The sequence below is a fragment of the Leptidea sinapis genome, chromosome 22, assembly GCF_905404315.1.
Source record: "Leptidea sinapis chromosome 22, ilLepSina1.1, whole genome shotgun sequence".
NCBI lineage: Eukaryota > Metazoa > Arthropoda > Insecta > Lepidoptera > Pieridae > Leptidea > Leptidea sinapis.
The window spans coordinates 4,668,169-4,685,193 of NC_066286.1; the positions used below are offsets into that span (position 1 = coordinate 4,668,169).

Genomic DNA, 17,025 nt, shown 5'->3' on the forward strand with positions numbered 1-17,025 from the left:
AGTGTCGGTGACTCCCGACTTAGATCTATAACTTGTGACTTGATCAAACTTAAGCATTAAGAAACTTCGATTAGTTCCAGTGCTCTGTGGTTATAATTGTGAGGCAATGGAATTTATTTCAACATAGTTCTAATAGTACATAGCTACAATAAATGATACTCAAATTGTAGTTAATAAAACCGCCTGAAATGATGTTTAGTCAAGAATCCTTTAAGAAACTTGTTTCATCTTTTATCGAGTAAATTTGTTGTAGGCAAACATAAAATTCATCAATTTTTGTTTTAGCGAGAAACTCATTGTCATATTTTAGGTCAACATTTATAAATTCATTGTTTTAAAATTTATTTTAATTACAATTTATGAAAATTATGTGGAACGAAAGTACTCAAACGTCAATATACTCAATGCCGTACACGTGTATCCTCAAAACAATAATTAATGTAAAAGTTATTGAGAAAGAAAAGCAAGAGTTATTAAGTATGCCGTTTAAGGACAATGATTTTCTTTTATTCCAAGTAACAATCAAGACAAACACGACGCGAACAAAATAAAGTATTCTCATAACAAATTTAAACTTAATTCAGTTACACGTAGTCGAGGCGCTAATTTTCTAACTTGTCTCAAAGGAAATTGTATACATGAACTTGTTCTTGTACTTTGTGCTCTTTAATGTTATTTGCGACTTGGCTTACAATTTATTTTTAATTTAATTTCACTACATACGCGCTGAAAAACTTATTTACCAAGATTTTGGTGAATTCTGCGGTTTTACCAATTCCAAAGCCATCTGGAAGGCAAAACCTAATTTGCCTCGATGGGGGTCAAAAATAAAGTATGGCAATACTTCAATCCGATAGGCCCATATTCAAGTGCCTTAAAATTCGCGGGTCCAGCCACATAGTATTGCTATTGGGCTGCTGAGCTGCCCCCAAAGATCTCCATGACACTGCCACCTGCGCTGCCCTCATCCAACCTATTCCGGTAATCTTGACCAGATCATTGGTTCCTCTTGTGGGAGATTACCTACCAACACTACGTCTCCCGGTACGTAATCGCCATTCAAGGACTTTTTCTGCCCCAACGGTACATCGAACTATGAGCCCTGTGCACTGCTACATCAGATTTGCAACCATTTGGACCTATGTCGTTAACTTTGGTTCTCCAACAGGTTACCTCATTTCTGATTCGATCTCGCAGGGAAAATCCAAGTATAGCCCTTTCCATTGCCTTCGGAGTGACCATGAGCTTCATAAGGCCGAATTATTTATTTGCGTGCAATGCAGAGCTGCTGAATTGTCGTGGATCCAGTTCTCTGTGACTGCAACGTCGCTTCATTGTGTATATCTTACTAAATTTATCACGGGAAGTGTTCTGAAGAGATATTTACCTAATTCCTGCCACCGAGTTCACAAACTTTGATGATCGTAATGAGAACCTTCCTAAAATGTCGCCAACGCTTCTGTGAGTGAACGGCGGTGGAGATGACATAATCATTCATCATTCATCATCTGGTGACACGTGTTTGTTCTCATCTTCAATAAAAAAAAAATTTACTTAATAAATAACAAAAAATATTCCTACTTTTATACTATGTTTAAAGTCTTTAACTAAGATCATTTATTTTTGCTTTTAAACATTACAAGACCATAGTATATAAGTATGATTAAAGTTTTTAAGTCTAAAAACATCAACGCTTATCAGTCGACCATGCCTTTGGAGTAGCTTTTTTTAAATGAAAACAAGGGACGAGGCGAGCAGGACGTTCATCTAATGGTAATTCAAACGCCGTACCCATTACAATCCAGTGCCCCTCAGGATTCTTGAAAAACCCAAAAATTCTGAGTGGCACTACAATTACGGTCGTTACCTTGAGACATAAGATGTTACGTCTAATTTGCCCAGTAATTTCACTTCATCTTTCAAACATTACTGCTTCACGGCAGAAATAGGCGCCGTTGTGGCACCCATAATCTAGCCGGCATCCTATGCAAAAGGAGCCTCCCACTGGTGAAAGTATATAAAAATAATGTTACATAAAAATAAATATTTTTTTTTATTAAAAATGGCTCTGTCGTAAGTCCTATTACTCCACAGCTGAATATGTAAGTGATCGGACAGCCTGGGACTAGATTATGATTATTTTACTCGTATAGCAATAGAATTGACAGTACAATATTGTATATTTTTTATTAAAAAGATCGCAAAAAAAGAATGAACTACAGTAATTTTGTAAACATTACTGCTTCACGGCTGGAATAGCATAATACTTGTAGTAATAAATAAATAAATAGTTAATGTAAATAATAATAACCATAAATAGTAGCTATGAGTTTTTAAAAATATGACGCTAAAAAATATGATATCTTCATAATACTAGTGCAAATAAAATTGATTTACAAACATTTCCTAAATAAGTTAAATAAATAAATTGGGTTTCAAAAGATTCGAAAATAACAAAATTACGTTTTCCCAAAATTACGGAGCGTATAATAATCTCGTTGCTGGCACGAGATTGTGTCTGTTATGATTTAGGTGTTTGGGATTTTTGTTAGAAAAAAGGATTTTTCAACGCTATTTATATGTAGCAGGTTACTTATGGCTGGAATACACGTTAGTTGAGTTATGCTAAAATTAATTCGTTCCTCTTTTTAAGTGATTTCGAAAAGGAGGAGGTTCTCAATTCAATTGGTATTTTTTTACGTATGTACACCGATTACTCTGAGATTTATTATCCGATTTTCGTGATTCTTCTTTAGTTTATAAAATAAACTTAATAAAGATTTAATTTAATACACCTCTTTGGCAAATCTTATACCCTTGATATTAATAAAATACTATTATTTTCTATTCTACCTGTTGATGGGTTGGAATTCGTAGCCAACCCAAATGAAACAGCAGGTACCTACACTCGCCACGCGTGACTTTGAGTGGGATTGCTTAGGCTAGAACCAAACAACCCAAGCGTGCAGCACCTAATTATGTTTATTTTATACTGTTCAGTTTTCGAAGTCGTTTTTTTAAACGTAGTTTTTCTTTAATAACATGTTTTTACTTGAGGTTTATTGACTGCAGTGAACGAAGTAGTGGCATTTTTAAATAAGTTGACTAAACCTGGAATGGGTCTCGACTGTTATTGTTTTTCGAAGTAATGCCAGTCATAATTTTATTCACTAAGCCTCCATTTCCCGACTGCTACAGTTTTTCTTATATTTATAAATTACCTTCCCCCTAGTAATCGAGTGCATGTTTGCTCTAAATTAAAGCACCTGACTATTTAGCAACTTTGGCGATTCTTAAGTTAAGTGCAATCAGATATAACGACTTTTTTGTTTAAGGAATTTTTTTATTTTCAAATTACATAGAAAGGCAGCCGAGTTTTTTAGTTTTTTGAGTGCAAGGAAGTAATGGTATTAATAATAACTATTATGAGATATAAGAAGCATTCATATGATAATACACACAAGATATTTTATTTTCTAGTCTCACCTCCCAGGACCTATTCATGGAATAGGAAGATAGAAGCCTTATGGTTTACCAATGGGAGGCTTATTTCTGCCGTGAAACGGTAGTATGGTACAATCATCATTATATTTCGGTTAAAAGGGCGCCGTAGCAAGTGCAATTATTTGGTTATCTTGTATCAAAGTGACGAGTGCAAAAGGCATTGTATTATAATAGCAGGGAGTTACACTTAGGTGAACCACTTGCGCAGTTCGACCCTTTTTTTCATAGAAAAAACCACCTAATGAGATCACCGTCGTCAATGTTCTTGTACAATGCTAGAGAAATCATAGGATCACTGTGGATTTTTAAGGTCAATTTTAGAAAACTTGACTTCACTACGACCTGGATTATACAGCGCATGTAACTTTGCTTCTCAATTTAATGCTTCAAGAATATTATACAATAAATATGATTTTTAGAACTGCAGTACATGTTGTTTTTGGATAGGAATGTGTACGTAATGCCAACGGATGGATCCTGTAGTGTATTGACATCTAGTCTGAACTGAGTATGTATTAACAATTATTGTCACTATCAATATCTTGACAGTGGCATTAACAGTGTGACGTTGAGTGCTATATAAGGTACAGCAGAAGGCCATCTCCAATCGGCTATCGGTTGTGAACGGACGTCCGAGTGTATTGCTACATAGTTAAGATTAGTACTTTTCACTCGTGACCAAACGTGGAATATTACAGATCCCATCATAGATACAACTCCGACAGTTTGAAAAGCTCTGCTCTGAGTTAAAAAAGTGGTCCATGCAAAAGGTACGACATTTTACATTTGGATTAATATGTAGTTCCAGAACAGAGATAAGTTTAATACTTGCTGTGATGACGAAGTATTGATGACTCGCAGTTTTTAAGCAGGATCCAATTTAGCTCAGCCTTGTACGTTAGGTCATTTAATGAACGGGGTTTTCCTTATTGAAGAAGAACAGACTTCAATCGAATTTTTTAAACAAAATTAAGTTAAAATCAAATTTTTATTGTTTCAGGATCATAGTTGGACTTCAAGAAATGTAAAAATGTAAGTAAATGCTAATAGTTTAGTCGGGTAGGGCATTCTATAAATTGTGAAAAAGAGGTACAAATTCTTTGGAAGTACAAAAGTAGAATCTGGCTGATAAAGCTTGAATATTGATTAGATTAAAAATAAATAAATAGAATATCTTTTGTTTATTAGAAAACCACGTGTTTTGCTATCAGGTATAAAATAATGGTTATTAAGTTTCCGTACTTGAAAAATTTCGGTAAGGGAAAAGTTAAACAGGACTTACAGGAGAAAATACAGGAAGTATCCTGTATTAGGGTACAATAATTAATGCTCCACCATATTCTACAGGTGCACGTTGGTGCAACGTATTTAAACATGGGAGAGCAACCACGAACATGACCCTTGATCGGGTCTCAACTATAGTTATGTTCATAGGCACATAAGTGAATTTGCTAGAAACTGTCATAACCATGTCATAATATTAACACCAGGAACAGACATAAACTTATAATGCCTACTACTCGGCTAAGTCGAGTTAGTAAGACTTTTGTGCAGCGATGTATATGCTTTTACAACAAGATCCAAGAAAATGTTCAAAACAAAAGTATTACGTTATTCAAAAAAATTGTTAAAAAACGTTTGTTTGGTAAAGGTTACTATAACATAAATTACTTTTTTAATGATACCAAAGATTGATAATGGAGTGACCGCCCTCAGGCTATTAAATAATAAGTTTAATTTAAAATATTAATTTGTAAACATATTTTTTGATGGAAAAAGAAGCCCGCTGAGTTTGTTGCGCCCATTCTCAGGTTTTAAGCATTCGTTTTGGAATGGGCGATAGTTTTTGACTTTCAATAAGTGACGTCACATCCTATTTTCAATACAAATATTTTAATTTTGTAGTTTCCATAATATATATTATACATAAGAGATCTCCACCAATGTATTGACTCATCACGATATCTCTGGAACCACAAGGATCAGAGACTTGAAATTTTGATAGGAATATTCCTTTCGTCGAGTAGGGGTCAGCGAAGAATAGACTTTACGATATTTCACTCTGAAGGGACGCCCCTTGCGGGCGTTAACTAAAAAAAATATCATTTTTAAACTATAGCATCTATACTTAAAAAAATTTGGCCGGATAGGCTACATATTATCCCGCTATATGGAGGATTATATTTTGCTAATATTTCAATGACGTTCTATACATGTAGACAAATCACGTCGTATAAAAACAAAGCCGAAATATGGAACATGCCACAAATTACACCATATTAAGCTTCGACTGATATATCTATACATTGCCGCATTTACTCCAGTTGCTTAAAATATGCTTGGTAAGTAACAAGCAATGTAAAACACTTATTTAGTTCGATGTGATTCAAACAGTGGCAGTTGACACACGACTATGGAGAAAAGTGTGCTTACATTATCTTTAAGCACACTTTTGACGTTCGGCTATCCGTACAGCGAGTGATATGTCCCTATATGTGTATGGTACTATACTTATATTTTCTTGCATATAACTCTAAATTTGTACGTTATAAACAATTAGTTATGTTTTTAAAGATTGATAACCCTCACATCTGGGATTAATACACAAATAAAATTTGAAAACACAATTTTATGAACGATGCGGGACTCGAACCCACGACCTCTCGCATTCCATGCGAGTGCTCTCCCAACTGAGCTAACCGTTCGAATGACGTATCGTCATAAAACCTTGTATGCTTTGTTCAACTCTCAGGTTCTGGCTTCCTGTAGACGAAGCCACAACCTGAGACGAGGTCTGGGTTCGAGTCCCGCATCGTTCATAAAATGTTGTTTTCAAACTTTATTTGTGTTTGTATGTTATATTTTATCAGAGGTACGTCACGTATTGTAGACACAGCGATGATAAAATCGGGCATTCTATTGAGATCCGCGTTCCGTTGAAGAGACGCCATATAATAAACTGGTTTTGGAATGTGTGCAGACTATTAAGCTAACCGCATTTTAATTCCGTTCAATTTATTTTCTCAATTGTTTTGTTTTTAACACTGCATTTAAATATATATATTTGTTTGACCGCCACAAGGCTACGTATGGCATAAAAGATTCATTCACAGAATATTTTGCGTTATGGTTTTTTAAAAACGGATTTTAAGTATATTTACGTAGATATATCAAGTTATACGTATTCGATCATCGATTGATCGAGTACATTGGAGAGACTTAGAGAAGGCCTTTGCCAATAGGCACTCCGAAATTAGAGATATAATTTAGATTGCATTTTTGTAAATTTTCGGGAAAAAAAAGGCAATTATTATTTTATTTTGATCAAGTTATACGATAAGAAAAAAACAGGAGTTTTATTTGTGGAAACATATATATAATTCCATTTTAAGATCTGATCCACATTTTCATGCTCACTTAATGGCATTGCTTGCGGCGGCGGTCGTCCCCTTCCCTCAAATATGTGCAAAGGTAACGATGGCTGGTCCATGTGTCAACTCGTGAACAGATGCTGCTTGTGGTGCCAGGTTGCCTGTTATAGTTAATAAATCATTGTATTTGTTGGATGCAATTACTAATTGTGACAGCAATCACGACCATCATGTTCACGAAACATCCTTACACAAACAATGAGTTCAAGCTCTAAAGGTTGATGCATTCATTATACAGTAATTTATATTTATACTATTACTCTATATTACTTTTTATAAAATAATTTATATTATTTAAACACGACTCATATATTGGATGCAGCACCCTACAAACTAATCTGTTATGTATATTACAGCCATTGTAAAATACTCTATTACAGTGAAAAGAGTGGCCGTTGAGTTTCTAATATTATTTTCTTCTTGAAAGCTCAACTTTTTACGAACATTATAATATTGTAAATTCAGTAATTTAAAATAAATATTATTTTTTTTATTTTTTTTATGGAATAGGAGGACAAACGAGCGTACGGGTCACCTGGTGTTAAGTGATAACCGCCGCCCACATTCTCTTGCAACACCAGAGGAATCACAAGAGCGTTGCCGGCCTTTAAGGAAGGTGTACGCGCGTTTTTTGAAGGAACCCATGTCGTATTGTCCCGGAAACACCGCACAAGGAAGCTCATTCCATAGCTTTGTAGTACGAGGGAGAAAGCTCCTTGAAAACCGCACTGTAGAGGACACATCAGATGGTGGGGATGAAATCCTAACTTGTGGCGTGTCGTGCGAAGGTGGAATTCGGCGGCAGGAATCAGGTTAAACAGCTCTTCGGAACACTCCCCGTGATAAATGCGGTAGAAGACACACAATGAAGCGACGAGTCTACGCAACGCCAAGAGATCCAGCCGTTCACAGAGCACTGAGTCCTACAATTTGAGCTGCTCTACGTTGCACGCGGTCAAATGGATCGAGCTGATACTGGGGTGCGCCAGACCAGAGATGACAGCAATACTCCATGTGTGGCCGGACCTGCGCTTTGTAGAGCGCTAAAATGTGGGCCGGCTTGAAGTATTGCCGTGCTCTATTGATGACGCCCAGCTTCTTCGAAGCCAATTTGGCTTTGCCCTCCAGATGGCCACGGAATTGGCAATCGCTCGAGATTTCGAGACCCAGTAATCCGATACTAGGCGCGGCTTTAAGAGAAGTGTTCTCGAAGAGCGGTGATACGACGAATGGGGTTTTTTTAGTGGTAAACGCGCAAACTTGAGTCTTCTGGGGGTTAAATTGGACAAGGTTCAATTTATCCCATTCCGCGACCTTCTCGAGAGAGGACTCGATAGAAGATACAAGTTTTTCCCGGCACTGGTCGACGATTTCCCGAGAGAGTCTGCTGTCGTCCGCACAGCAATGTATGTTGGAGGTGTCCAACATATCATTGATATGCAGAAGAAACAGCGTAGGAGATAGCACACAGCCTTGGGGCACTGCAGCATTCACGGGCATCGGGTTCGAGCAATATCCGTCGACAACGACCTGTATGCTACGCCCAGTGAGGAAGCTGGAGGTCCACTTGCACAAGCTCTCGGGAAGCCCAAATGATGGAAGTTTTGAGAGGAGCGCCTTGTGCCATACACGATCAAAGGCCTTCGCTATATCCAGGCTAACTGCCAGGCCTTCCCCCTTGCTTTCAATAGCCGCCGCCCATCTATGTGTTAGGTATACCAGAAGATCACCTGCCGACCGTCCATGGCGAAACCCGTACTGTCGGTCGTTGATCAACTGGTGACCCTCTAGGTATACTAAAAGCTGGTGGCTAATCTGTGCTCTCCATGATTTTGGAGAGCAGGGAGGTGATAGCAATAGGCCTGTAGTTCGCCGGATCCGAACTGTCTCCTTTTTTTTGGATCGGATGGACAAGGGCTGACTTCCATGAGTCAGGGACTACGCCTTTGGAATAAGAGTGCCGGAATAAACGCGTTAGCACCGGCGTCAACTTAGGGGCACACGTTCTAAGCACGATTGGAGAAATGCCATCCGGCCCGCTCGACTTCCTGACGTCCAACGAAAACAGAGCTCGCCTAACAGTTTTCTGTCTGAACTGTACTTCAGGCATAGAGCTCTGACACCGCGGGATTATTGGCGGTGTATTTCCGTTGTCGTCAAGAGTCGAGTTGGAGGCGAAAAGAGCGCACAGGAGCTCGGCTTTCTCTTTTGCCGTATGGGCCAGGGTGTCATTCCTCATGTGCAACGGCGGCATGGACGGCTGGTTGAAGTTACCAAGAGCAGCTTTCGACAACGACCAGAACTTGCGTGTTCCGGTCGGGTAACTGGAAAGCTGCTCGCCGATTTTGACGACGTGCTTAGACTTCGCACGGGCGATTTGCCGCTTAAAAAATCTGGAGGCACGGTTATATTTCCTCTTAAGAACTTTGTAGTTCGGATCCTTTGTGCCCAGCGCCGCAACCCAAGTTCGATACGCCTGTTTTTTGCAGTCAGATGCTGCCTTAACTGACGTATCGAACCAGGGCTGTGAACTGCCACCGATCGGTACTACAGAGCTTGGTATAAAAATATCCATGGCCTGCAGTATCACATCGGCTACTGCAACGGCGCAGGCACTAGGATCATCCGAAGGGAAACAAACCTTGCCCCAAGGGTAGGATGCAAAAAAGGAACGCATCCTTTCCCAATCTGCTGACTTGTAGTGCCAAACGCCGGGGGTCGCTGGTGGTCTGCGACGTTGGCGTCGGATAGGCACTACACTCCTGACCAGGCAATGGTCGGACGTTCCGAGAGGGGCGTCGACAAAGATCTGGTAACCATCTGGATGTGTAGTCAGCAGAAGATCTAATAAGGACGGCATGTGGCTATCCACATCCGGGAGCCGCGTTGGCGACTCAACCAATTGGGACAGACCATACGCCAATGCAAAATTATGCACAGATCGCCCTGCGTAGTCTGTGGTACGTGATCCAAGCCATTCGGCATTGTGCCCGTTGAAATCACCCAAGACTACGATTTCAGCGGAGGGGATCTGTGCAAGCACGTCGTCAATTGCCGCTTGAACGCAGCCCATGAGATGATCGGTTTCTGCGTTACGACTATGGGACCTGTAGACACACGCATAGATACGGACGCGGTCCTCTAAATCTACGCGGAGCCAGAGAGTAGACAGGTCCCTACCCTCAAAATTGCCGAGACGGCGACAGCAGATATCCTCCCTAACGTACACACATACCCCGGCATGAGGCAAAAAATTGTGCTCAATTTTGTACCCGGGGTACGTTAAATATGAGGTATCGCTAGGTCGAGATATCTGCGTCTCCGTAAGGAAACACAAGGCCGCCTGCGCCGTATCAAGGTGGTGGTGGACGGCGTTTAAATTAGAGTGAATTCCCCTGATATTGCAAAAGTCCACGTTGAGCGTGGAGCGGGGTGCCGTGGTGTTTCTGCCTCGTTTGTCCTCAGTCATGCGCGGTTCTGTGCCCACCCCAGAATACGAAGGGCAGCCCGAGCGAGAGTGCTCGGGGAGGGATTTTCCGGCTCTGCTAGAGCCGGTACCCTCCTGGGGTAATATCATTGTACGGACCGCTCTCATATTTTGTTGGGGGGGGTAAGGGATGGCCACCGGTCCTCGACACTAACCTATGCGAAACATAGCGGCACTAGGCCGCTATACTGTCCGAGTGTGGTAATTAACCCGGACGAGTCTGGCCCGATTGTGCTGACGTCATAAGACGGCAGCGTGTCTCTCCCACTTCTAAAAAGTATTTGTAGCGACGATTCAAAACCGCTTAGTTAAAGCCTAATTTAATAAAGTTTATTTGAGTTTGACTTTTGACTTTGATGGCGAAACTATTTCACTACTGTTGCCTATTCCAGTTCCAGCATCTTCTCCAGCCATTACAACAATAGGAAGGTCTTCATCTTTATACAACTACACTGTATTCTCGTGACTAACTCTGTGATTTCTTTTCCAGCACACTTTTTGCTCTGAGATAAAATGTTTTATCATCACATGACGCGTGGTCACTGCACTGAATTGTTTTATCATCACATGACGCGTGGTCACTGCACTGAATTTGAAGATAGATGATAAGTGTAGTTTAATTTGTTCTTCTTCTTCTTCTACCTTCCCTGAATCCCATTATTTGGGGTCGGGTTTCCTCACTCTCCTTCGCCAAGTCAAACGATTTTGGATTGTCGGTTTTAGCAATTGGGCTTTCTTGGGGTCTCGATTTATAACAGACCACCAGGTTGATGGCGGGCGCCCTCTACCTCTTTTTTTTTCTGTTCCTGTAGGTTTAGAGCAATTTGAACAACATGTTCCTCCCCTAGTCTTTTGACATGTCCATTCATGAGTTGCAGTTAAATTTGTTCGTCATTGTGCAATACGTTGGGGCAAAGATAAAGCTATATTTAAAGCTAACGATGATTATTCGTCTTCCAGTTTCTTTGTCATAAATTTGATTGTAACTTTAGCCGTAACAATAACAATAAGCCGGCATTTGCATTATGCTGTCTTGATTATTGATTATGTAAAAAGATAATTCCGCAATTACGCGGAAGTCCACACTCGTATTACCGCATTACACGGGACTTGAAAATGATGCGGGATCTCCTCTACTCCAAATACGAAATAAATATCTAAATATGCTTCATTCCATAACATTTTTACGAGCACTTTAAAATCGAATTTTTTACTCATCAGCATAAAATAAACTTTTGACTGAGAATAACTGTGGAGACTCAGTAAACCTCAAACTTTTTTGAACGTTGATAATGAAAGTTTAAAAATGGCTCTGCACTTTTATGCGATATATTTCAGTTTTATAAATGTGCCTGCAAAGATATTTTCGTGAGCGAAATTACAAGTAATTGAAGCAGTTTAAATATTGCAGTATTCCAGCATTAGTGTAAAAGATACAATAATTAATAAAATAAAAGTCATAATAATTAGTTAAATTAAAAACAAATTAATTCGTAGCCATTTAAATGGAATAATTCACTAACATTATGAGTAATTTAATAAATGTCAGTTGACTATTACAATTTTTTTTATAATTTCCATTATCTTCATTTTGCTAACTATGGGCCTGATGAGATGGTTGCATGGAAGGCAATGGAGAAGGCTACCCTCGAATCAGAAATCAAGGGATCTGTTTAGGAGAACCACAGTCACCAATATAGCCCAAATAATTGTGAAACTGAAGTGGCAGTGGGAAGGAAATATAGCTATGTAGCTCGACGGACAGATGGTCGTTTAGATAATAAAATCTTCAAATGGCGACCACGTACCGGAAGACGCAGTATTGGTAGACCCCCCACAAGATGGACCGATGGTCTGTTCAAGGTCGCCGGATAAGGTTTGATGAGAGCAGCATACGAGTGATCGTCGTGGAGATCTGTGAGGAAGGCCTTTGGACAAAGGTGGACGCTTTGCGACCAATATACAAAAAACATATTTTCTATACAAAATAAAATTGTAAACAAAATTGATAAACGATGCGTGACCCCAACGCGATTTTTCGGTTTCCGTCCGAGCGCTCCTTCCAACTGAGCCAACCGTAGCTCCATCTACACGATCTACTTTACAGTCGATAACCAGCTCAACGCTAATAATTGCATTTAATTAATTAATCCCAGAAGTGAGGAATACCACTTTAAAAATAACAAATTGTTAACATTTTTTCCACTGTAATAATCATTAAAATCAAGCGATAAGCCAGTTATATAATTTCTGTAGGCGTCAGTGGCGCCAATGGTTCAGTACTAAGCCAGTTGTAGGACAGATTCTTTATTGCTATTAAAATATATAACTTCGTTATAAAAGTAGCACATTTTAGCACTAGTTCGATAACGAACGACACTGTATTAAATAATGGTTTTTATTGTGTCTTTGACTTGTATCTCGTATGAGACCTGTAAAATATTAGGGCAGAGCCATAAATAAATTTTACGAGCTATCCATTGACCTTTGAAGCCTTTTCATGTAAATACATACAATTGTATGAAAGCCACAGAGTACTATTGTTATGGTTTTTATTACTCTATAACTGTTTTATGTCAAAGAGTATCAAGAGGGTATTGAATGGCAATAAAATGGTTTTTCTTGTGCCAGGGGCTAAGTTATAAGAGAATAGATACTAAAAAAGCGTTTTGTATTAAATTAAGAATGATGTGTGCTTAGTTAAATATTATTATTTTAAATATCAATTTATATTTTTTATTCCTAAGAATATGAAAAATAAAAAAGTATCCATACCAATAGTTGGTAATAACACCGCATATCGAATATCTTAAATAACATTTATTGTACCAGGAGGCTCCATTGCACAGGAAGCCGGCTATATAATGGGTACCACAACGGCGCCTATTTCTGCCGTAAAGCAGTAATGTGTAAACATTACTATGTTTTAGTCTGAAGGGCGCCATAGGTCTCAAGGTGACGAGCGCAATTATATTTTTGTGCAGAATTTTTGGGTATTTCAAGAATCCTGAGTGGCACTGCATTGTAATGGGTAGGGCGTATCAATTACAATCAGCTGAAAGTCCTGCTCGTATCGTTCTTTATTTTTATAAAGAAAAATTCATAAAGATTTTGGATTTCGAAGATATAATCAATTAAAATCTTCAATTCAATTACATTCACTTTACTTCAATTATTGACACAGAGAATTATAAGAAAAAATAAAACAAAGTTGAAGGTTATTTTTTGGTTGTGTATTAATATTTTTGATAGAGAATTACTACTGTAATCTGCTATAGTATACAATATTATATTTATATCAAATTGTTAAAATTTCAGTATGTTATTTACAAGACCTGTATTACAAATTCATTAAATTAAATTATTTATTTACTTTTTAACTATCTATAGAATTATTTATTGCCGATAGATTTAAAATGTCAAATTCAATATGAAGCCAAATACTTCAATTACAACTCTTACTAACGATATTAATCAATCAAACACTATTTCACCAATGCACATTTTTGACATTGCACAATACACATTGATTTTTACACTAAATCCATTCAATTTGATGTATCATTAAGAATAAATAAATAAATAACACTTATAAGATATAATACACTAATGTTGCACTATACGGCAGCTGTATAGCTACAGGTACACTGCTTTAAGCATATTGGTGACGCGAACTCACGTGATTCCATCCATTCAAAAAGTGTGTCACTATAAAATATTTAATTAATTTAATTTTCCGTGCCAAAAAGTGACCAACGCGGCTAAAGAAGCCTTCACTTCAAAAATATAAATATTTCCCCGTGTACCACAGCCCACAGTTGCAAGCTCAATAACTCGTTTTCTTTGAGGCGTTTCTTTTGTAAATCGAATGAACGGAGCACACTACCGTTAATGATTCCTTGACAGTCTGCATGTTTACCGGCACCCCAAGCTCGCTCGTTCCGTGTTTTGATGTTCAGATGTTCACGTTCTTTTGTGATGCTGATACGAAGAGTGTAATAAAGAAATTCTTTGTACCAGCTTTATGAATTTCATTTTGCATTTCTCCGTATTGTCCTTTTTAATAATCTTGCAGATGTGAGAGGTAATATTCGAGTCTTACGAGATATTTTAGGAATTAATAAACCTATTCTGTTAGAGTTCGTTGTATGTGTGGTTATCTGCATAAAGAGTTATATTCTCTGATTAATCTTCCTTAAATATTAATAAGGATTGAAAAATGTTAACACATTTTTTTATGGAAGAGGAGCACAAACGAGCGTACGGGTCACCTGATGTTGAGTCATTACGACCGCTCACATTCTCTTGCAACACCAGAGGAATCATAGGAGCGTTGCCGGCCCTCAACAAAAGTGTACGGAAGCTGATTCCACAGCTTGGTTGTAGGCATAAAAGGCATTTTATTTTCTCAAAATTGATTCCTTTAGAATTATTTTTGATGTTATTTCTAATATACTAGATATTACTACTGCTTCGGAAACAAATGGCGCTCTGAGAAAGAAGAAACGGCGCAAGAAACTCTCCCAGCATTCTTATTTTGTGCTCTTTTTAATGAAAATATACAAAACGTGGAAAAGAATTCCTTGAAAACCGCACTGTGGAGGAACGCCCACACATCCAAATGATGGGGATGATATTCTAATTTGTGGTGTGTCATGTGAAGGTGTAATTCGGCGGCAGGAAGCAGGTGAAAAAGCTCTTTCGAACAGTTTTCATCATAAATGCGGTAGAAGACACACAATAAAGCGATGTCTCTACGCAACGCCAAGTGATCCAGCCGTTCACAGAACACTGGGTCCCCGACAATTTTAGCAGCTCTGTGATGCACGCGAAGTATTCCATAATAACAAAATAAAATAAATATACATAATATCTCATACACTTGAAAAAATTGTAGCATCAAAAAGTGTGAAATTAGAAGCGCATCCCAAAACAGTACAGTTAGGCAGGCACTCTGTAAAAAGTTTATAAAATGCAACTAACTAGAAGTGGTAGAACATTCGCTGGACTCACAGTGGACGTAATTAGCACAAGTTCATAACTCAGTTTTTACCGTCTAGTATGATAAAACGATACCATGGGAGCTATTAGTTAGTTTTAGCTTAGCTCCAAATAATGTTGGTTAAATTAAGGACTCTTCTTCCGTTGATTATTACCGCTAGTTTAACCCAAATACGCTTCATCGTAGCTCATCACTACATAGTATAAAACAAAGTCGCTTTTCCTGCCCCTATATCTCTATGTATGCCTAAATCTTTAAAACTACGCTACGGATTTTGATATATATATATATATATATATATATAGAATATATATGTATGTATAATAACATCCATTAAATAGTGGAGAAATTCTGTTATTTTTGAGGTTTCTAATGTGATGTCGTAAATAACTACATTTTTTTTCGCTTACATTGCAAATGTAGGCTGAGCCCTACGAGATTTACCAAAATAATGTACTAAGTATTGTACACGTTGAAAAGGTTAACAGAAAACTCCGGTATGGTATATATCTATCTCTTATGGATATCCCACAATAAAATTTTTTGTCATTTGCTTTTTACGACAAATAATGGTTAATTTTTGAAGCGATTTAAACCAATACAACTTTAATCCTTATCTAATTAAATACCTTAAATACATTGTTGATTTAATATAGATCTATATGGCCCTTTACAGCATATGATTTAAATGAATATTTTCGGAGATAATATTACAGATTTAAAAATTGTGGGACGTAGAACAATTTTGAAAAATCTTGTAAAGATGGCTTTGACAATTAATTATTAAATAATGAATACGGATGTATGGGCTAGAACCCTTTGCCTGTCATAATAATGGACGAATAAAGTAAAAAAAAAAAGGAAGACGCAAATTTCAGAAAATTTTAAGAACCAAATTCAACCAATTACTTTCGTGTTACAGTGATGCAAACGCGCATCTAGAAATTTCACTCTCATCAATTAAAAAAAATATGCTCTTCTCTCACGCTCGTTTGGTTTGTCTAGACAAAACGTACACACATTAAATTGTAAATCTATGGTTATATCAGTTTTTATGTAGATTGTTGAATGACGTCATCTAGTATACGATAAAGTGGATAGCAAAGATCCATCAAATACTACTTTACTATGTAAAGTTTCCTCACAAACAGCCACATATGGAGTACTGATTTCATATCTGGTCTAGTTGACCTATTTAACCATGTGTAGCGTTGGATTTATTTATTCCTTAGATTATGGGTGCCGGCGCCTATCTCTGCCGTGAAGCAGTAATGTGTAGGCATTATTGTGTTTCGGTCTGAAGGGCGCCATAGCTAGTGAAATTACTGGGCAAATGAGACTTAACATCGTATGTCTCAAGGTGACGAGCGCAATTTTAGTGCCGCTTAGAATTGCACTGCAGTGTAATGCGTAGAGCGTAACAATTACCATCAGTTGAAATTTCTGCTCGTCTCGTCCCTTACTGTCATCAAAAAAAGATAACTATGATATGGGTTTTTGTGCCGATGAACCCAAAGGACCCATCATCTCCACCCTAAAAGGAACGAAAATGTATCCCTAGATAATTTATACATCTAGATAGAGTGTCTTGCTGTTAGAGA

The 17,025-nt window shown here is 37.9% G+C and overlaps 1 protein-coding gene across 1 annotated transcript in view; it reads left to right on the forward strand.

Annotated features, from left to right (window-relative positions):
* The window catches only part of LOC126970949 (uncharacterized), a 320,824-nt gene that overhangs the window by 102,231 nt on the left and 201,568 nt on the right, over positions 1-17,025 (forward strand). The window contains exon 3 of the mRNA XM_050817094.1: positions 4,505-4,536. The gene's annotated coding sequence lies outside the window, so the exon portion shown is untranslated. The remainder of the gene's footprint in view (positions 1-4,504; positions 4,537-17,025) is intronic.